Source organism: Mauremys reevesii, linkage group 11 (assembly GCF_016161935.1).
Source record: "Mauremys reevesii isolate NIE-2019 linkage group 11, ASM1616193v1, whole genome shotgun sequence".
In the NCBI taxonomy this organism is placed as follows: domain Eukaryota; kingdom Metazoa; phylum Chordata; order Testudines; family Geoemydidae; genus Mauremys; species Mauremys reevesii.
In genome coordinates, this window is record NC_052633.1 from 36,493,947 (window position 1) to 36,517,143 (window position 23,197).

Below are 23,197 nucleotides of genomic sequence, written 5' to 3' on the forward strand. Positions count from 1 at the left end.
CAGTCTGTGTGCCCTGCAGTATTGACCCTGCAGCCCTGCCTGCCCTGCTGCACCATGGGCTATGCAGTGACTGTGGCACATGGTGCTGCAACACAGCACAACACAAGAACACCAGACAAGACACCTTCGAGAACCAGAAAGTCTTAAACAACCAACAACTTTAATAATGTAATACACAGTGGGGGTTTGAACTGTTGGGGGGCTTGGACTGGTTGTGTAAAGAAAAGATAAAGCAACAGCTGTACAATTTTTCTCTAAACAGCTTTGGACAGCGGCGGTGCAGGACAGTTCTCACAGGGGTACCCTCAGTCCCCCACCACCTTTGGGTCAGAGGGACTTCTTTGGTTGAGGGTGGGTGAGGCTCTTGGTCTTGGTTGCAGTGCTCTGGCGGGGGCTCTTGCTCTGACATCGTCTTTGCAGAACATCTCTGCAGCCGGGCTCTCCTGCGCTGAGCCCCTCAGCCCTGCTCCTCGCCTTCCCCGGCCCTGCTCCTCCCCGCTCCTGGTCCTCCCTGTCCTGTCCCTCCTGCTGCTCTCTCCCTGCGCCTGAAGCTCTCTCTCTGCTCCTGGAAGCCTCTCTCCTGCCGCTCTTTGCCTGTTCTCTCTGCTCTTTTCTTCTTGGAGTTGGAGCTGGCCAGTTCCTTGCAGGCCATGAAGGGGAGTCCGAAAAGGAGCCGAAGCTGAAGGGTGAAAATGTGAGAGCCGTGTGTGAACAAACACAAGCAACAGATTTGCAACACAGAAACAGGACAGTCAGTGAACAAGACCAAAGAAAGGAGAAGTCAACAGGAAATCTCAGAAAGAGTCTAGAGATTGATTCGAACCAAGACGCTCATTGCTGGAGACATTGCTGCATGCGGCAGCGAGGAAAGATAAGCGCAGCACACAATACTGCAGATAGCTTGCAGCAAGTACACCTGCCTCCTGGTCAGCCTTACAGTAGCTGTACTGCTACTAAGTTAGCTGTGCTCATGTGCTAAAGGCAGCCTTTGCAAGCCAGCCCCTCTGATAAGCTGTGGCCCCCCTCCATTGTGTTCTGTGTGGTCTGGTGAATGTGGCTGTTAGGCTGTTAGGCTGTTATCATTGTTATAATTGTGTGGCCATAACAATAGTAACACTAGTAACTATACACTAGTACCAGCAGCAGATTGCAGACAGAGATCACAGATGCACTCTGGACTCGCCGAGATCCGCAGAAAGTGGACCAGAACGACTGCACAGCACAGACCAGACCGCATGGTTGCACAGACTGGCGATGTCCTGGCTTGCTGCATTCTATGTTCTGGCGTGGAAGAGTCTGCTAAGTCTTCTCCCACGGCCGCCCTCTCGCTTCGAGGCTTTGCGAAGAACTATGCGAGACGGAACTGAGAAACACGATAGAAATTGCATTAGAAGTTTACTATTTCTCTTTTATATTTTTTTATATCTATTATTATATTTATATTTTATAATATTTAATTTTTATTATGAATGTTTTTTTAAAAAAATATTTTTAATTTTTTTTGTTTTTTTTAATATATTTAATATATATTAATATTTATATATTATATATTTTATAATAATATTTTTTTTTTTTATATTTTCTAATTTTTCTATAACAAATTTATAAAAAATAAATGTTTATATACAAATGTTGCACTTACCGCCTGATCCTTCCCCTGATTCCGAGTCCTTTGTAACGGGGGGGGGGTGGTAGGGGGGATCTCTGAGAGGGTGAGGAGAGATCCTGGCTGTCGAGGGCGCGGGGAGCCTTCGGATGCGCCCCCTCTCTCCTCCCCGCCCCTTCCCTTCCCCTCCTCCTCCCATCCTGTACAGAGGGGGGAGGTCGTCCCCGGTCACACTGGTCAGGCACTGAGTCCACGTGCTGTGGCACTGGCCCAGAGCCACCGGTGGCAGTGGGCATGCGCGTGGCTGGGCTCGGCTGGGTGGCATCCTGCATCCTTTTTTCGCTCTGCTTTTCTCTCTGACTTCTCTTTTCCTTCTCTCTCGGCACACGCGCACGCATCCTTCGCATCATTCTTTGCTTGGCTTCTTTGTCTTTTCTTCTCTCGTTCTTTCTGTTGGTTTCGCTGTTCACAGAGCAGAGACAGAGCACCCCACACCAGCACCATCCCCATCTGATCTTCTCGGTCACGGGGACCCATTTCTATTCTCCTGGGATCTCTTTCTCTGCTGACTTGCCTGAGGGCTCTGCTGCATGCCAGCAGGTGCTTGCTTGCTGCGCCAGAAAACCAGATCAGAACGAACAGACACAGAAAAGAAAATGAAAAAAAAATTTTCAAAAATTTTTGTGGTCATTTCCTGTGAAGCTGGCCTCGGACTGCTGTCCAGACTGCTGTCCAGGTGGTGGCACCTGTGGGATAGCTCCCGGAGGCGCTAGTTCGATAGCATCCACACCCAAGCCAATTCGAGCACAGCAAGAGCGCGACGCTGTACTCTCCACCCGCCGGGGGTGGAAAATTCGAACTAAAGAGCCCTCTAGTTCGAATTAAATGGCTTCCTGGTGTGGACGGTTGAGCGGTTAGTTCGAATTAACGCTGATAAATTCGAATTAAAGTCCTAGTGTAGACCAGGCCTGTTATAGCCTGGTAGTTAGAGTAATCACCTGGAATGTGGGGGAGATGGTTCAAGTCCCTGGTCTGCTTGATTAGAGCAGGGATTTGAACTTGGGGCACCCAAATAGTGCCCTAACCTCTGGTCTATTGGCTGTTTTGAGGTGGGTGTCAATCTCTCTCTCTCTCTCTCTTTTTTTTTTTTTCCTCCCCCCCATTCTCCTCCAATCCTTCCCCACAACATTTTTTTAAAGGTCTCAGTGTCATCCTGCTGTGGATTGGAAACAAGTGTCAGGACCTCAAAACTGTTTGTGAAATGGACATGTTTGATCACCAGCCCTGTCCCTAGGACTGTTTCTTACTTAGCTGCCTAAATGACTTATGGAGAAAGTGTTTGTATCTGTACCTGATCGGGCATTACAAGGGATAAACTGTGCTAAATTGCTGCCCTGCTCCTCCGATTTGTGTTCATTGGGTGTATTTGATCATGTGAAGATTTGCTTATGTGTTGACTTGGTTGGGTTACTCTGCTGCTAGATGTCTTTGCTTTCTTTTGTTTTTGCTGCTGCTAATTTAATTTAGCATTGGAATTCTTTTCCACTGTGAATTCTTTCTTTTTCTGGTAAAGCACAAGTGTGTTGATAGTCGCTTGCTTCATACATGTCTGTCAGATTATTAGAATAGGAATGGAAAAGAACTGTGAATAGGATTGAGAGGTTATTTTGTCTTGCTTTTAGTTATTTATTTTCTTCCAAATTTGGATTGGTAGCATCCGATGAACTGCCTGTGCTTAATTGGAATCATTTATTGCCTGTTGGTAGGGCTGGTGGTTGGTGGAAATCAGATTTGTCACCTGTGCTTCAATCTGCCCTTTGGAAAAGTTCCCAGGATTTCTTAGGCCAAAATCTTTTTTGTTACACTTGTGTAAAAATAATGAAGGCAACAGGAGTTTTATAGAATCATAGAAATGTCAGGCTGGAAGGGAACTTGAGAGTCATCTAGTCTAGCCCCCTGTGCTGAGGCAGGACCTAGAATACCCAGACCATTCCTGACAGACGTTTGTCCAACCTGCTCTTAAAAACCTCTAATGATTCCACAGCCTCTCTTGGTAACCTATTCTAGAGCTTACCGATCCTTGTCATTAGAAAGTTTTCCACACTTTCAACCTGTTAAAGCTGCTACATTCATCATACAACCTAAAATTATGGGCCAAATTCTATGATCAAATCCACCCCCTTTGTGCTGCCTACACAAAACAAAGTAATCAGAAGTCCTCATAAATCCTCTGATGCCCTATAATGCAGGATTCCCCAGTGGGCTTACAGCCAGTGTAATCATCTATGTTTCCCTCCCTGCAGCCCTGATGCAGAAAGCTTTTTGGGGAGAGGCATACAATAGTCCTAGCATGATGCATTGTCTTTCCCCAGCTGGTGGACAATCCCTTTCAGATCGTTGCCAGCTGGTACAAGTTAGAGAAACCATGAGATTGTTGCTCAAATTTGTGCCAGGGCTGGGGCAGAGAATCTGAAAGCTCCAGCCAGCTCCCTGACAGCCTCCCACTCACTCTGTCTGGCCCTATGATTTCATTTTCCATACTCTTTGAAGATAAATTTTTGACTGCATATGGCAGTGACATGGTTGGGACACAGCTAAAAGAATCTCTTGTCATAGACAGAAGAATGAACTATAATGCAGTCCTTGCAATCGCTACTCTATTGTAATTGAAGATTTTTTTACTTAATGAGAAAAAATCTATACAGCAGCTGCACTGAGATCAGGTTAGGAACATAGGAGTTGCCACCTTAATAACAGATCGATGCCCCATTTAGTTGGGTAGAATCCCTGCCAAAATGTACCTGGCTAATTCTGCAATACTGTATCACAAGGGAAACATTTCTCTCTGACCCTTCTTATTGACTAATTTATGCCTAAAAGCCCTCATTTTTGTTCTAGGAAAACTGCAAATATTCTTCTTCAGATACTGCGAACTGGATATAAAATAATGTAACCTTCAAAGATGCCCTTGAATGACTCCAGCGCACTCTGTACTTAGGGGTAACTAGGATATCCATACAAATCTCTATTTTTAATCATTCCTACCACACTTGTTTAGCACTTTCTTCGTACTAAATCTCATAGGTGGGGTGCTATTCCCATGTTTATAGATTGGGAAATTGAAGCACAGAGCAATTATGTGGCTGGTCCATGATCCCACATTTCAGAATGGCAGAGCTGAGAATAGAATTGTCCTTATAATGGATATCTGGTAGTAATAATTTCAGTGTTAAGTGGGAAAATATTTTCTGCATTTGAATCACTTGCTTAGTTTTATTCCATGTGCTTTGCTAGTGTGATTCCATTTTCTTTCCTGATGGAGTAGATCAGATCTCAGACTCTGTGCCTTGCGGCAGGGGTACCCTTGCAAGCCTCGCTATGTATCATCACAGTTCATATCTCGGTATAGTTTAGCCTGCTTTTAAATTACATTAGGGATTCTGATCACTTTTAGCCACCAGTGCAGAGTTTATTATTAAGAAAATAATCTAAGTTTACATCATACAGCAAACTGGCTGCCCAAGTCATACATATACTGATCACGTTAGACTGTGCCCAAAATGCTTATAGTGCAAATTCAGCTCTGATTAATGCTGGAATCACAGAGCATACTTCAGTAGCAGGAGATGTATACCTTGTGAATTTGAATAGTACTCAGACATCCGTTTTTGAAATTGTAGACAAAAGTTACATGCAGACAGTAGATTCAGATTTGGTTTGGAGCCTTGTCCCTCCCCTTTCTTCAAGTGGATTAGTAGCTACACCGTATTGAAAAGTAGTAAATAAATACTGTTTCCTTTCTATACATAAGCCTTTCTGAAATCTGTTATGTAATGGATATGTCTGGGTAGTAAACACAAACTACTCAGCTAGAAGAAAAATGAAGTATTTCTCAAGGAAAGCAAAAACCATGAAAGGCTGACCTCACCAAAATCAGTGGGTGCTCAGCACCTTGCAGATTCTAGCCCCAAATACTTCCATGTTTTATTCCAGAGCAGTTATTCAGAGGACATATCCTCCAGATTTTCCTCTTGGTTTGTTGGTGGAGGATGTGATATTCCTACTTGGGAATAGGGAAGACGCACACAGGTCTGACCATGTGGACTAAGTTAAATAACATACCTTATTTAGGAAACGGTAATGCAAATTGCAGGAAAATATAGAGGAAGCAATGGAAAAGTGTATATAAAGATAATGAACCAAAACCTGGAATGGGCAAAGAATTTCCTTGAGTTCCCCTACTAGAGCTAGCATGCCAGGACCTTCACTTATTCTATTCTCAACAATATTGAAACAATCCTGTTAAATTAAAGAATAACAACATTATGATGTACTCATGCTAATCTTCATGTGGTTTATTATTCTGCAATTCCTAAACCAACCATATTTGTTAATTTTATCTTCCTGCACTGCTCAGAGAGAGCCTGCTTTGCCCAGTGGGAAACAGAAGAGATGATCCAACAGGTCTTTTCCATCTAATTTATAAAAGTCTATGAATTTCTGAATGTATCTATAGCATATACAGAGAAAGGGACCCTGTATGGTACAGTAAATAGCTATACAGTTGGACAGCTTAAAGCATCTAAAAATAAACCAATAGTAGTTGTTGCCATTTGCTTTACGTCTGTCATGGACAGCATGTATCCCATTCTTGGTCCCATCAGTTCCTGCAGAATTTAAGCTGTACATACCTAGCCTTATCATTGCAGATTTAACTATTCAACTGTGAACCAATGCAATGAAGGGTTCTAGGACAGCCTGAGAAGTGTGAACTACCCCCTTCAGCTCAATGGGGTGACTAACATCCATTATGTCCACATTGATCATTATTTTGCTTATTTTATTGTATTTTATTTCATCTAATGTGCTCATCCAGTGTGGTTAGGTAACAGAAATTTTAGCTAGAAAAGATCTCTTAAATTTCCCCCCATCTTCACATATGCCTCTGGTGAAGTGGAGTACAGGTGACTGGGAGGAGACGAGAGCACTTCTCTGTGTGCTAGATCAGTTGGGCATATCTGGGGATAACGGTTATCACACCAGGTTGGAGAGCTCTGTGGAAGGCTCACAGTAGCTAATTCTGCAAGGCTTATCATTCTCTTCAAGGCTTTTCTGTCATCTCAACAGAACCCTAATCAAGTTGAAATTGCCATATAGGAGCTGGATTTTAAATTGGTTCAGTGATAATGAAAACCTCAAGCCACATCGTCACTGATGGGATTTTGTGAAACAGTGCTTGCAATTCAAACATTGTACTGACCAGCTCAGAGGGTTTACAGATTTGAGTCTGAGACAAATGATTATCCAAGGAAAAGTAAGACATTTAATCTGATGGCATCATACTGCAGCTCCACTAATGCAGGGAAAAACCTCTGCTTTGCTCTGGCATCAAATCTTCTGATTAATCATTGATAGCACAAACACTTAGTGGAAGTTATGAAGAGCTCATGAGTCTGGCATTAGCGGAAAGCTAAGCAAAGGCTCCAACTTTCTTAAGAACCTGCTGGAATATGTGGAATCGCATTCTTTGCTGACATCAAACGAGATATTGCTCCTTCCATGGTTGGAGTGAAAAAATGGCATTTTGCTTTTCTTCTGCTTTGTTTGTAAGTTAGAAGCTTCCATATTAAAGCTCAATTTTTTTAATTGTCTGCTTCAGAAGCATGATTTTTTTCACATTGACACATTCTCACAAAACGAGTGGCAATTGTTCTTATGCTGAACTGATTAAGAATCTTTAAAATTTACTTGAACAATTCATCTGTACATTGTTCCGTTTTCCAAGCTGCGTGTGGCTGGAATGAATGAAATTAATGGCAATGTTGAGCTAGAATTGATTCTGATGATGGTTCTATCTTCTCCAATCCAAATTTGTGAAGAAAACGTACTACATTTCTATAAATGCTTGCTGAGTTACGTACAGCCAGGGGCGGCTCTAGGAATCCGGCCGCCCCAAGCAGGGCGGCACGCCGCAGGGGGCGCGCTGCCGGTCGCCAGTCCCGCAGCTCCGGGGGACCTCTTGCAGACGTGCCTGCGGAGGGTGCGCTGGTCCTGCGGCTCCGGTGGACCTCCTGCAGACATGACTGCGGAAGGTCCGCCGGAGCCGCCTGCCACCCTGCCAGCAAAATGCCGCCCCACACACGCGCTTGGCGCGCTGGGGTCTGGAGCCGGCCCTGCATACAGCCCTAGTTATAAAGCTTTTTTGCACAAGCTTTGTTAGAAGAACTTATATTTGTGAATAGACCTTTCTATTTATGATTGTGAATAAATCACCACCACCACAATCGAGTAAATGATTCAAGCCTACATCCCAAAATGTATGTGGCTACTACAAAGTCCTTGTCTATTCCTGAGAATTTTGGCACATTAATGACTGTGTGGACCATCTAGCACACCAGTAATACCCAATGTATCTCACACAGCTGATGCCAACATGGGCAATCACACTGCCTTGTAGATTGCATTTGCTCTGAACAAAGGTAACTAACCCACACATGTCCAAGACTGTCAATTCAACTGGTCATCTTAGTGCAATCTATGTCTCAAACAGGAAACCTGCTAGTATGTGTCAAAAGCCACTGGAATGGTAACAAGTTACTTGTATGTGGAAGACCTGTGTTTTGTGGCATGTCCTACCACAACTGACAGTTTATGAATTTTAACTGTAACACCTGTTTTTAGGATGTCTTCTCTCTGTGTGAACCAAATCATTTTTCCATTTGGTAAAAGGGTATAAAGGAAGAAGGCTGCTTGGGGACTGGAGGATTTGGGGAGTGGGACCCTTCCCAGACTGGTGGATCATCAGGGGAAGGGATAGCCCTGAATAAACTGCTCCCAAATTCAATTGGTGCTGCCCTTCTCTCAGTACAACCCCCCCTACCCCGAGGGCTCCACCACTGCTGCCCTCCTGGCCCAGAAGGCCCTCAGCTATTCTTTGGCTGCTCTGTGCCTCTTTGTTCCCTGTCCTTCAGCCACCCTGCTCTCTCTCAGGGGGCAGAGAGGCCTGAGGTAAGGGGCAAAGCAAAACTGGAACAGAAGGGAGTGGGAAGGAGCAGGTTGAGCTGCTACTTGTTCCCACAAGAAGAGGGTGGAAATGCAGGGCGCAGAAGGAGCTGTTCTGTGAAGGCATGAAAGCAACTGAGGTACTAGTCAGCTGCTCCCAGTGCTGCAAGCCCCCTGGCACTGCACCCTCTCTTTGGCCCCTACATGTGTGCAACAAGACCTTCCTGTCACCTTTGCTTTTCCTGTCCCCCCCCCCCCCTTCCACCGCATTTTGTGCTATATATAGCTTGACTAACCTGCAGAACCTGGCACACTTTCCTATGGGATTTCATATTTATATGTATCTAGTTTTATGCACGCTATATGAATTAAGACTTTTTTGAACTATACAAAAAATGCCATGATGCTTTTCTAAATGTTGTTCAATATTTGGTGCTAGACCACATGCCATGTGACTCCAGTCATAAGTTCTAGTTCCCTGACTGGTTGAGCCATAGCTGGTGAGCTTAGAAAGCATTTTCACACTGGTTTTCAGAGCAGGAGTGCTTTTTGCAAGCTATTGGAAGCTACTGCAAAAAGCTATTATTTCTTTATTTACAAGTAGTAAAAATGGAAGTGTTTCTATTCCCCTGTGGCCTAACCTGTCACCCAGGCCTGGGGCTTCCTGAGCCCTGACATTTCAGTTGTATTAGTGTATTTATTAAAGACATTTCAGTTCACCGTATATAGTACTGCTACTGTAGTGAACCTTTGTGCTAGTATAAGGGGAGAAGTCCCCCTGGATGCGCTCAATCCTGACATTTCTTCTGTACTAGTGGTATTAGAGTACTTTAGTCTGATTTCCTTATGGCTATATAGTGGGGAAATGATAATCCTATTAAGTGTTTGAAAAGTATCTGTGCAAAGTACACAATTTTTTCAGTCTTTCACTGTTAGGTTTTAAAAATAAAAATGAAGAGGGCAAGTAGCAGCAACAGTGGAGAAAGAAGTGCTAAAGGAATGGGGTATTACTAAAAAAGTATCAGGAGGTAGTTGTGTTAGTCTGTATCCACAAAAACAACCAGGAGTCCAGTGGCACCTTAAAGACTAACACATTTATTGGGGCATAAGCTTTCGTGGGTAAAAAAACCTCACTTCTTCAGATGCATGGAGTGAAAATTACAGATGCAGGCGTAAATATACTGCCACATGAAGAGAAGGGAGTTACCTCACAAGTAGAGAATCAGTGTTGACAGGGTCAATTCGATCAGGGTGGATGTAGTCCATTCCCAATAATAGATGAGGAGGTGTCAATTCCAGGAGAAGCAAAGCTGCTTTTGTAATGAGCCAGCCACTCCCAGTCCCTATTCAAGCCCAAATTAATGGTGTTAAATTTGAAAATGAATTTTAGTTCTGCTGTTTCTCTTTGAAGTCTGTTTCTGAAGTTTTTTTGTTCCAGTACAGCTACTTTTAAATCTGTTATAGAATGTCCAGGAAGATTGAAGTGCTCTCCTGTTGGCTTTTGTATGTTACTATTCCTGATGTCCGATTTGTGTCCATTTATTCTTTTACGTAGGGACTGTCTGGTTTGGCCAATGCACATGGCAGAGGGGCATTGCTGGCACATGATGGCATATATAACATTAGTAGACGTGCAGGTGAATGAGCCCTTGATGGTGTGGCTGATGTGGTTGGGTCCTCTGATGGTGTCGCTAGAGTAGATATGGGGACAGAGTAGGCAACAAGGTTTGCTACAGGGATTGGTTCCTGGGTTGGTGTTTCTGTGGTGTGGTGTGTAGTTGCTGGTGAGTATTTGCTTCAGGTTGGAGGGTTGTCTGTAAGCGAGGACTGGCCCGCCTCCCAAGGTCTGTGAGTGACGGATCGTTTTCCAGGATAGGTTGTAGATAGTTGATATTGCGCTGGAGAGGTTTTAGCTGGGGGATGTACGTGATGGCCAGTGGTGTTCTGTTATTTTACTTGTTGGACCTGTCTGGTAGTAGGTGATTTCCGAGTACCTGTCTCGCTCTGTCAATCTGTTTCCTCACTTCCCCCGGTAGGTATTGTAGTTTTAAGAATGCTTGATAAAGATCTTGTAGGTGTTTGTCTCTGTCTGAGGGATTGGAGAAAATTCAGTTGTATCTTAACCGAAACAGACTTCAAACAGAAACAGCAGAACTAAAATTCATTTTCAAATTTAACACCATTAATTTGGGCTTGAATAGGGACTGGGAGTGGCTGGCTCATTACAAAAGCAGCTTTGCCTCTCCTGGAATTGACACCTCCTCATCTGTTATTGGGAGTGGGCTACATCCACCCTGATCGAATTGGCCCTGTCAACACTGGTTCTTCACTTGTGAGGTAACTCCCTTCTCTTCATGTGGCAGTATATTTACGTCTGCATCTGTAATTTTCACGCCATGCATCTGAAGAAGTGGGTTTTTTACCCATGAAAGCTTATGCCCAAATAAATGTGTTAGTCTTTAAGGTGCCACCAGACTCCTGGTTGTTTTTACTAAAAAAGTAGGCAGCAGCTGGGAAATGAGGGTCAGTGGCCTGGTCTTGCACCATGCAGCTTCAGAAACGTTTTTTGTCTTAGCTGTATAATGCGGCTGGGTGAAATAGTGAACAAACAGAGATAGGGTCACTTCTGAGAGCCAGACTGTGGCCATGGTGATCCTAGGAAAGGAACTGTCGCTAGTAAAAAATGGAGAGAACAATTTCCTCTGCTGCTGTAAATAATGATGAATGGCAGATGAGACTGTAAACACACTTTTATCTTCTCCTTCTTCACTTCCCAGCCCTACAAAACAGAGGAAATAAGGTACAAATATTTAACATTTGTGTTAATTTACCATAACAACAACTTACCAAGGAGTGTGGTAGATTCACCATCACCTGAAAATGTTAAATCAAGATTGAATATCTAAAAATATGCTCTAGTTTAATCAATAGGAATGGTCTTGATGCAGGAATTGCTGGGTGGAATTCCATGGCCTGGGTTATACAGGAGGTCAGACTAGATTATCATAATGGTCCCTTCTGACCTTAAAATGTAAGAATAATATTTCTAAGACAGCACTATGTTACATTTGCTTCAGTCCAAAATGGATTTCATTTTGTGATGGAACACATTTTGTTTCATGTCAGAATTATTTTATTCAGATTTTCCATTCCTCATTCTTAACTTTGGCAATATTAGGTAGAGCTGGAAATGGGCAACAAAAAAGGATGAAAATATTCTGTAATTTATTTATAAAATGAAATTTATTCTTTTGTTTACCTAACCTAATAAATGGCATGCACACTCTTTAGGTAGAAATCTTCATCAAACACGGTGGAATGTGCTCTGAAGTGTTCCTGGAAGGGTAAAACAGTAGCTCAGCTCAGATCTTCCTCCTTGTTCTCATATCCCATTTCAGTTGAACAATTCTGGTACCAGGTATTTTTCTCATTGTGATCCTAGTCCCTCCTGTCTTCACACCCTAGACACTACTGCAGTTGTATGTGTATACAATATGCCTTGTGGGGTATCATATGAATAACAGGTTATTAACATATTGTAAAATGCATGTGTTACCATTAATGAAAATATGTTAAGACCAGACAGCCTAGCCTAGGTAAAGGTGAGAAACAGATCTGTCCTAAACAAAGGAATGAGGGGTTACCTCAGTTCACGTATTAGCAGTAAACAAAGCCATGGAACTAAACTATCTGGGGTTATCTTGATCCTGAACTCAAGAGTCAGAAAATTCACATAGCTCCAGCACCCCAGAGAGAGACAGGAAACTGACTCCCCAGGGGAGCTTCATGACTTGCACAAAGACATCCCTTTGGGGATATAAGGAACAGAGAGATTCCATCTTTATCTTTTACCTTAGGAGACAAAGGGAGATGGGTCCCGGCCACACTGGAAAAGAGACTGGATGAGAGAAACCATCTTAAAGGTAGACTGTATCTTGCTGGATTAAATGTGTCTTTTAGATGCGGGTTTTCACCTTTATTTGCTTGTAACCATCTCTACCTTTATTTCTTATACATGGTATCACTTAACCCATGCTCTTTTGTTAATAAGCACGTTTTGCTTTCATTATAAATCATCAGTGCTGTATAAACTCAGTAAGGTGTGTTCTTCTAGAAAGCTGACAGGTCACCGTAAAGGCAGCTAATCTAACAGTTTCTCACAGGGTCCAGTGAGACACACTGGTCCCTGTAGTGGGATGATTTTGGGGCAAATTCAGGGCTGGAGGGACACTAAGGTCAGCTTGCAAGGAGTAGCCAGGGTGAGGCTTGTGGGCTGCTGGGGTCAGAGCTCTGGACCAAAGCTGCACAGCTGCAAGACACCCAGGGTTACAAGCCAAATGATGCTCAAACCCCTCACTGGCCCGGGTAAACCCCAAACCGTCATTAAGTCATGTTGTTCTACCTATTGGATCAGAACAGAAAGAGGGATATATGCATTCTCTTGACCTCTTTTATACAAACACTATTGTAGCCCAGGACATCTCACTAAACGCTCAGAATCGTGAATCAGTACCTGATGTGTTATACCTATAATCTTTTTTTCCCTATATTAACTAAATATTTTTTGTATTTCTATTTACTGCTCATTTAATAGAACTCATCCAAGTTATGTTTCATTTCATATATTCTATTAATGGAGTTTATAGAAATGTGTATGTTTTATAGATTTTCTTAGAATTTCTTTGTTTGTTTGTTTGCCTGTATGTTACTTGTATGCAGATCATTAATACCTTGGGACATTAAGATTGAAGGTCAAAATCAAGTCATTACAAATCTAACCTTTTAAACTTGAGTGCCGGTTAGTATGGTTTTCAATTCCTGATAGTCAAGGAGATTTTCTGATCAGCCATTCATACATTGTTCAGGGAGCCCACACTTCATATGGGATGATCAAGCACATCCGGTTTTTAAATTAAAGGTAAATAATTTATCCAGCTATTGTATTACATACATTATTAATTCAAGTCAAAATCTAACCCGTCTCCAGTGTGCGCATAATCTGTGAGAATACATATGACAGTTATGCTTTGATAAGAGGGCCTAAAATGTTTATCTGAAGGTGAGGTAGTGCCCCAATAGGTCTTTTCATTTTCTAACTTTCCCATCCTACAATATACTATGTTTGCATTGTAAAAGTGGGGAACCATTAAAGGTTAAAGAATATCTTATACTGATATGTACTTTCTATTACCCAAAATTGGGCCAGCTAGTAAGTTTAGGAAGGACTAATGACCCACCAGAGTTGTGCAGAAAACAGCACATTTATTATATTGATAGCTAAGCTCAAAAGAATGGTGTGTGTGGGCGGGGGAGGAGGAGTGTTATACTCACGCTCCCAGGACAGGCACAGCACTGGAGATGTCAGGATTCTTCAGGGTAAGTGTCCCACAGCACAGTGATGGACGGTGCGACCCACTTCTCAGTATTCAAAGCGGGAGAGGAGACAAAAGGAGGGGGAATGTGTAACAGACCTTTTGAGCATACAGGTTATACATAGCATAGTAATACAGAGCATACGGATCAGTGCTGCTCCTACCACACTTTCATCTAGGATGTTGGACATTTTAGAACAAATTCTGAAGGAAAGAATAATTAAATTCATGTAGGTAAATGGAAAAGGGGGATGTAATGCAACTGTGGTTTGCCAATGGTAGATCATGTTAGACTATAACCTGACTTTCTTCTTTGATAAGATAACTCATTTTTTTAGCTCAGGGAAATGCAGTAGATCTAGTATACTAGCACTTTAATAAGACATCTAACAATGTACTACTTGTGAAATTAGTAATTAAATTAAAGAAGATGGGGATTAGTACAAGAATTGTAAGGTGGGTAAGGAACTGACTAAAGGGAGAAGCCAACTGGTTGTGCTGAAGAGTGAACTACTAGATTGGGGGGAGGTTATTTGTGGAGTTCCTCAAGGATTGGTCTTGGAACCAATTTTATTCAGTATTTTCATTAATGATCTTGGCACAAAAAGTAGGAGTGTGCTAATGCAATTTGCTGGTGATACAAAGTTGGGTGGGATCATCAGTAAAGAGGAGGATTGTAATATTACACAGGATGATCTGGATGACCTTGAATGCTAGAGTAACAGAAATGGGATGACATTTAATTGTATAAAGTGTCAAGTATAATAATATTTATAACATACTAATAGAATAGTATACTAATATATAAATTATAATATAATTATATTTAGGGTATAATAATTTCTTCTATAAGATGGGGACTCATCAGTTGGAAGCCCCAGATGAAGCGAGAGACCTGGGTGTTGGTTGACCACAGGAGGACTATGAGCCACCAGTGTGATGTGGCTATGGAAAATGTGATCCTATGATGCATCAAGCAGGTAATTTCTAACAGAGAAAGAGATGTATTAATGCCATTGTACAAGGCACTGCTAAGACCTGACTGTGTACAATTTTGGTCACCTATGTTCAAGGAAGATGAATTCAAACGGGAGAAGAGCTTCTAGGATGGCTAGGGAAATGGAAGGTCTGTCTTATGAGGGGAGACTGGAAGAGCTTGACTTGTTTAGCTTAGCAAAAGTAAATCAGAGAGGGGATAAGATTGCTGTGTATAAATACATGAGGACAGTAAATGCCAAGGAAGGTGAAGAGCTATTTAAGCTAACGGATAATGTTTGCACAAGAACAAATGGATATAAACTGGCCATGAACAAATTCATGGTGGAAATTAGAAGAGTTTCTAATCATCTGAAGAGTGAGGTTCTGGAACAGCATATCAATAGAATTTGTGGGGGCAAACAACTTAATTAGTTTTAAGAGAGAGCTGGACAAATTGATGGGTGGGATTGTAAAATGGGGTTGCTTGTAATGGTAGGGGCATGACTCTGCGGCCCTGGTGGTCCCATCTGGTTTATATTTTATGTTCCTAAAATCTCATGTTTCAGCCAGTCACCAATAGAGATCAGGAAGGGTCCTCTCCACCCTCATGAATTCTGGGTGTGGCTTGTGGGAGGTTTTTCCTACTTCTTCTGAAGCAAGGATGGCCACAGCTGGGAATGAGACATTGGGCAGGGCTCTGAGATGGCACCGAGAATTCTCTGTCTCAGTTGCTTGGCTGGCTGGTTCTTGCTCACATGCTCAGGTCTATCTGATCACTGTTGGGATGGGAAGGAATTTTCCCCACGTCAGATTGGCAGTGACCTTGGGGTTTTTTCTCCTGTGGGTTTGGGTCACTTGCAGGGATAATTTGGGTGTATCTCAATTAATTTCATGCTATTGCAAGGGCCTCGGGCATTGGTGCACCTCAGCCCATATTGTTCTCTGTCTGTAGCACATAATAGTTTAGTCTCCTGTGGGCTGTAGTAGTTCGGTCTAATTTTTGTTGTTGGGTTTAGTATGTGGGTGCTGGGTGATGTAGGTGGCCTGTGATATACAGGAGATCAGGCTAGATGAATATGGTGATCCCTTCTGGCTTTAAAATCTATGATTCCCAAGATAGGTTGTGTAGTGTCCATCAATAGCACAGACCCAGTAACTGAACAGGGCGCTGATACCTCTCTTGATGGTGACTAAGCAAACATTTTCCGACTCTCTTGATTCCATGGCCTGTATGGGGGTGGATGAGTGGGAAATGAGCACTTATCTAAATAATTGATTTATCATGTTAAACAAAACAGGGTTATATTCTATAGAGTGTTCGCTAAGATTGTGATCTGGACTCTGATTATGTACCCTGAGATCAAAGACCCTGAATATGGGTCTAGGGAAGGGCATGTGTCCTTCCATGCTCCTATGTGGGATGTCTGTGCATGTGTGGCGAGACCTCTCCAATTAATATTTGTGATGTCATTGTGCTGTACCTGTGTTCTTGTGTTGTTTTTTCATGGTGCTAGAAACTTAAAATAATGGTATTTGCAATTCCATGGCCCGGAGGGGAGGGGGAGAGAGACATGGAGAATAGCTTTTCCTAGGAATAAGATAGGGTTTCTGATTTCAGGTTTTAACCAATAAACACTGATTAAAATAACCAAGATACAAAAAATGAAACCTGTTTTATTTGGAAAAACACCCAAAATCGTTACTTATATCTAAGGACTTGTCTACAGGGAGCAGTAATGCGGACTACAGGAGTGTGATTTCTCTAGCGAATTAATGTGTTTCCCATTAATTTGTCGTCTGGTGCACACAAAAAGTTCCCCGGTGCTCTTTAACATAGGACTGTTTGAAACAATACTACATTAAAGTATACTTGGGAACATTCCAAAGAGATTACTCATTACAGCATATACTACTGTATATAAAATACATTACTCAGTATAGCATACACAAAGAAAAAGTCCCAACTCCACGCAAACCCGACATTTGGGAATTTACATAGAATTCAAAAATCATTAATTTCATTTGTCAAGATTTATTTTTAATAACCCCCCCCCCCCAAAAAAAAAAAAACAGAAGCCAGAGATCTGATGTACCAGGGTATTTATATGGTCATGAAATAAAGACTCCCTTGGTTTGAACCTGAAGACTAATTGTAAGGTTTGCCCATGTATGGCATGCAGGAGAACTCTGTCTGTTTGCACATGCACAATTTCTGTTTAAATACCTCTATGTGCTCCATGATTTCAGTGATCTATCCGAGAACAGATCTGTCAAACCATATAAAAATCTTACACTAAAACAATTTGTATGCAAGTATTAAAAAAAAAAATTGGGTCTTAGAATTCAAGCACTTTCTTGAGATCTTCTGCTCAAATACACCACCAATCTTAACTCTACAATTTGGGACCTCTGAAAAGATCAATTAGAAAAGATACCTTTACAACAGAAAAATGTACTATTTTCACATTACTCTTAACAGTGATTCAATGTAAGAAAGCTATGAAAATAGCTTAGTGACTTGACTGCCACCTACTGTTAATCATGCCACACGTATTTTAGTTTCTGTAGCAATAAGGATGATGCTTTGGACAAATGTTAAAGAAAAAGTCTTTTACCACATATGCATTATTGAACTAGTGACTACAGCTGAATTTCCAAATATTAGATGTCTCTAGCATTTTACAGTCTATATATTTCTACCATAGCAGATACTGGAGAATTCAGTAAGGCGTACAGCACTTCATTCAGGGCTGGTGAAGTCTGAGAAGCTTCATCCTTCAATTACAAAAAAAAAAATAGTCTGTACATTAAAAGAAAATTGATTGATTCCGAAGATTTTTGAACTTTAAAATTGCAATTATGAATCCTCATAATAGTATTGTTGTTTTGTTGCTGTCACTTTCAATAAGTTCTTATGTCATCTGAGCACTAACTCAGTTAAGAGAGAAAATATGGAATCTGGCCGCAAAATGTCTCTAGTCATTTTGCTCAATAAAGGCCCAATCCTGCAAAGTGGTTAGTGCAGGGGTCGGCAACCTATCAGAAGTGGTGTGCCGAGACTTCATTTATTCACTCTAATTTAAGGTTTCGCGTGCCAGTAATACATTTTAATGTTTTTAGAAGGTCTCTTTCTCTAAGTCTATAATCTATAACTAAACTATTGTTGTAGTAAAGTAAATAAGGTTTTTAAAATGTTTAAGAAGCTTTATTTAAAATTAAATTAAAATAAAATGCAGAGCCCCCTGGACCGGTGGCCAGGACCCGGGCAGTGTGAGTGCCACTGAAAATCAGCTCGTGTGCCGCCTTTGGCACACGTGCCATAGGTTGCCTACCCCTGGCTTAGTGTGTTTTGCTCCTACTAGCCCGAGTGACAATCAGCACTATGCAGAGTATAGCTCTTGTGCAGTATCAGGATGATTTTGGATCTTGAGAAGCAACAGAAAATATTTTTCATGACAATATTTAATAAGACATTTTTAATCATAATAAACCAGCCCACAGTCTAAAAGGTAAAGTATCATACAGAGTAGTTGTTGACACTTTGTCTTGAGCCTTCTGAGGCTGATATTAGATGTGATTTCCATATTGTCTCATGCCTTATTACTTACTTATAGAGAGACACTGTACAGTGTAAAACACTGTAAACGGTTATAAAAGTGACATGCAAAAAATGAGAAGCAAGCTGCTTGTGTAATTTTGTATTAATATAGGAAATAGTTAGTTACTATTCAGACCAAAGGAGAACTCCATGTAAAGGAAAATATTAATGCTTCCCTGGAAGTGTAGCCTAATATTTGAAATTGATGAATCACCCTATAACTCTATACACTGAAGTCCTTTTTGTGTAAATCTGTCATGGCAGGACTGAGAGATTAAGTTAAGTTTGCATCCTTTTGCACATTTTCACAAGAGGTGGGAGAAATTAATGAAAATTTAGTCTACCAATTTACTGTGCTATGTTTGTGAAAGTTCATATACATACATTAACATAGGATGAATATGTTTTTATTTGTTGGAAAGTTGGCAGGAAGCAAAAAGTATTATGCTTCTATTCACAAGAGTTTGCATCGGAAGCGTCAGACAATTTTGCAAAATTTTTACTCAATGCATTCCTTGAATAAGTACTATTAGCACATAATCTGTGAACAGAAAAGAGACTCCTGTTTATAAATCTCAGATCATCCAGCTGGGTAAAAAACCCACCCATAAAACTTAGGTGACTGATCAGATGGTGCAAATAGTTTCTAACAAAAATTCATAGTGAACTGTATATAAATAATTCATAGGCCAACGTGTTTATACAAACTATTCACCGAAAAATGTCAAATAGCCAAAGCTCATGACCTGGTTGTGGATTAGTTAGGAACAGAAAAATGGGCTAAATTGAACAGATTGGTGTCTGTGAGTAAGTCAACCAGCTGTACTTAACTTTAAGAAACATTCATCTTTTGGGTTGAAATTTTCCATATTTGAAGTCTCTCTGAAAGTAAATGCTTCTTTTTAAAGCTCGAACAAAATCCCCTTCTTTTGTTCGAGTTATGAGAGGCACTGTTTTTCCTGCTTTAAAAAATTCTGACCATTCCCCCACCCTTCTTGAGGATAACAAGAAAAATAACTGAACTTTGAAATTTCAACATGGGAAAATAAATAGACCTCAGTGAGGACTGCTTGACTTACTAAATTTGCAAAGGACAGGTATAAAATAACAACAAGCACTGGAAAATACTTTGTTGTTAGCTGTACTCTTAAAAAACAGATGAAGTGTGCACATAAGTGTGCAGTTCATTGGTTAATGGAATTTACCCTACATTCTTGTAAGATGTGAAGGCCCAACATGACTCAAGTGAAAACAGTTGAACAAATGTCAATGATTATTTTACAGCACTTAAAGGTGTGATAGGCACCTCACAATACATATAAATGGAAACGCGTAGTCCCTGCTGCAGAAAGCTCCCAATCTCATTTCACACGACACAATGAAAAGACAACAAAAAAATGTGGTGGAGATGGGAGGAAGGGAAGGTAGGGGTCATAGTAATAGGATTATGTTACTCAGCAAAGGCATTGGCACAGCATGGCTGAACAATCTGGGGCAAGGTCAGGATATCTTATAAAAGGAAATGCCTTCATTGAGTCACTTCCTGAGGTGTCTCACAAGCGGTGGTTTTTATGGAGGGATTTAAATGAAGAGTGGTTTGTGGCCTGGCACTAGGTTCAGGAAGGGCAGTTTATGCTTAGGATCGGGCCCATATATATTCTACAAGTCCATAATAGCAAGTGGCTGTATGAAGTTTTCGTGGTGCAATTTAGGTCTGTCTGCTTTCCCCAGGAATGCCAAAGTCATGAGTGAGTTACACATTTTGTTCCAAACCAGTGCCAATGAAGCCTTTGATTTTGAATCACCTAATGACACAGCTGACACATGCATCATAGCTGTACAGTGATCCTTATTTATATTGACTGACAGGCAGACCATTATATAAAGAGGTATTAATAATATGTTAATTAAACATTAAGCAAACCAAACATTAAAATTATAGGCTGCTGCTTCCATTCCAGTAATACATGACTTACTCAAATCTAAACAAAGAAGATTTTACTTAAAGTACTGGTAAACTAGCTGATAGAATAAAATTAAGATGACCTTTTGATAGATGTCTGTTTATTGATTTAAATTCACCTTTTTGTGAGCAGTGTTGAAGAGGTCTGTTAGAATACAAGCATGTATAATAACATGAGCTAAACAATTTTCTTTGTGTGTCATTATGGAAAGATTGAAGCAAGCTTCACCTAAGTGTAGTGATGCAAAAAAAAATAATAGTATCCAGTCTGGATGTGCAACAGCAGAGGAAAACAGGAGCTTCATATTAAAGTGCCTTCTAGGTAGCTGACATGATGCATCTAGTCAGACGTAAATAATGACAGACGGAAACTATCATGAGGTCTGTGAAGCATCAACATGCTGCCATCATTTTCTTTCTAACCTTGCCTTGCTAGCAGCTCTCAGACTTACAGGCTGAGAGATCATTTAAAAAGCAAATCCTAATGATGCTGCCCACTGTAACAACAGCCAGTGAGATTGGCATCTATTTAGCTCAGTTTAGAAACTCAGAATAGCAGCCATTGTTGACTCATGACACCCTAAAGTCATTGTTCTCCCCCCCAATCCCTCCAGCTATTTATGCATTTCACAGAAAATTATTTACCTGTATGGAGGCAGGGGAGTGAATAGTCAATCTCTGTTATTCACCTGCGTCTCGGAGTATAAGCACTTTGATAATTTTTTTTTTACTGGACTGGCTTATGTGGATACAAAATTCCTGGAAGATGTTTTATTTTTCTCTGTATACATTTTTTGTACATTACGTATGCATAGGATAACAGTGAGTAAATAACATTCCACTGTCCCCATAGCTTAAGACTAACATTGTTATGGTTCAGATAAGCACATTACATGGATGCCATAATCAATGTGGAATGGCAGAGCAGTTTTGCAGATGCAACTCAGAGAGAAAAAACACAACTAATTGTGTTGTCCAGATTCAATAGAATCTATTCACCAACACAACCTACAACAAAACAGTAACACATTTTATTTGTTAAGCCAGTCACTTCATTGCAAGCCACTGGGAGCTGGAGCGCATGTGCAATAACATAATGGCATTCTCACTTTGCAAAGCAGAATGTAGCTTTGGTTGGGTGCTAGCAGGGCACAAGGGCTCAGACAGACAGATGACAACATGGGGAAAAAACAAGTAGATCAGACTGCTTGTTTTTGATTGTAAACATAATTTTCATATACAACAATGAATTTCATCCTGATAGGTAAACCTGACCCAAGGCTATATACTGTGTTTTCATTGTTTGTATAGGAGGTGTGTGGGGGGGGGAGATGACAGGTATGCTTGGCAGATCTTTCCAACACTTTTTAATCAAAGACTAAGCATCTTATCTCAGGTTTAAGAAGATGCTAATTATTCTTAAAAGTAGCATTTTAAAAGACTTTCTGTTTCACAGTGTTGTTAATACTAATGCAGAATTCGTGACTCTCAAAGAAAATAGATGGCCTTGATTCTGTTGATGATATCAGGTACTGTATAGGTTGATTTCCCCAGGCAGATGTGAAAAATGTACTATTTGGTCTTAAATTTAGACTTAATAAATAGCTAATTTAGGCTCTTGTTCTATATGCAAGGATTTAATCACAAGGCATTCATTTTTAAAAGGTTTCATTTATTCTTGTGAGCTTAATTATTGCAAGGAAACTCTGAGCAATTTGTTTTTTTTACCAGTGTCTGATTTCTGAGAATGGTTATTAAATATTAAATGGATGCATAATTCAGGCAATTAAGAAAGTAATCACACAAAGTAATGTAATGGAAGTTAATTATTACTGCATAAGCAAATAGTTCATTAATGCTAGTAGTTGCTATGGCTGCATTCTTAATACATGCAGAACTCAAGCATGAATCCTCTGTGTATTCAAAGATGTACTAGGAAGTATGGTACTGCGGAAAGAGTGTTCCTACTGAAAGGCATAGGCAAATAAGGTCTTTTTTGACCCAACTTCTCTAAATAAGGTGGGATCATTGTTACTTAAGAGTGTGTTATTGAAACCATTGCTGCTTTAGATGCTTATAATCTTTTCTGTTTGTAGTACAAACCATGGCTTAAATCAAGGAAGAACTTAGGGAATTCAGCTTGTTAAAACAAAAATCACCAATTCTACTTCCCCTGTTAAAATCCTACCCAGTGGTGTTCCACTTGTTAAAAAGCTATAAAATCATTATATGTAACTTAAAAGGATTGTACAATTTTTCAATACAAAAGCACAGTAGCTGGCAACCACCCTTGTTAGATTCTGTTCCTCAACGACTTGTGTAAAATTTGACATTTCTTTGCTAACACTGTCTCCGTAAAGCATAACATTTCATAAAGACTATTTTAAGTTAAGTCTAAACGCACACGCAAGCGCCGCTATGTTCTTCTCAATACTTTGTGATGCAATAATATTAACCTTAGAGCCATATGGTTCAGTAAGAGATGGGAGTAGCCGTGGCCTAGGGATGAATAACACAAAGATAATGAGTCTTTCCCCAGCATCGAATGGCATGGAGACCAGACAGGCAGTCCCATTCATTTTGTGGCTTTTAGGAACATGTTGCATATCCATTTACTGCCTTACTCTTATTCTTTGGGGCATTGCAGGAGAAGACTGGTCTGTACCCATCACCTAAGC

General features: G+C 40.8%; 1 long non-coding RNA gene across 5 annotated transcripts in view; it reads left to right on the forward strand.

Moving 5' to 3' along the window:
* Window positions 1-23,197, forward strand: part of LOC120375153 — a 173,879-nt gene that overhangs the window by 35,135 nt on the left and 115,547 nt on the right. For 4 of the 5 annotated variants that reach the window (XR_005586467.1, XR_005586465.1, XR_005586464.1 and 1 more), the window contains exons 3-6: window positions 11,900-12,026; window positions 12,466-12,531; window positions 13,328-13,526; window positions 14,811-14,960. This is a non-coding gene — a long non-coding RNA (uncharacterized LOC120375153). The remainder of the gene's footprint in view (window positions 1-11,899; window positions 12,027-12,465; window positions 12,532-13,327; window positions 13,527-14,810; window positions 14,961-23,197) is intronic. The other variant, XR_005586468.1, reaches the window with a different exon arrangement.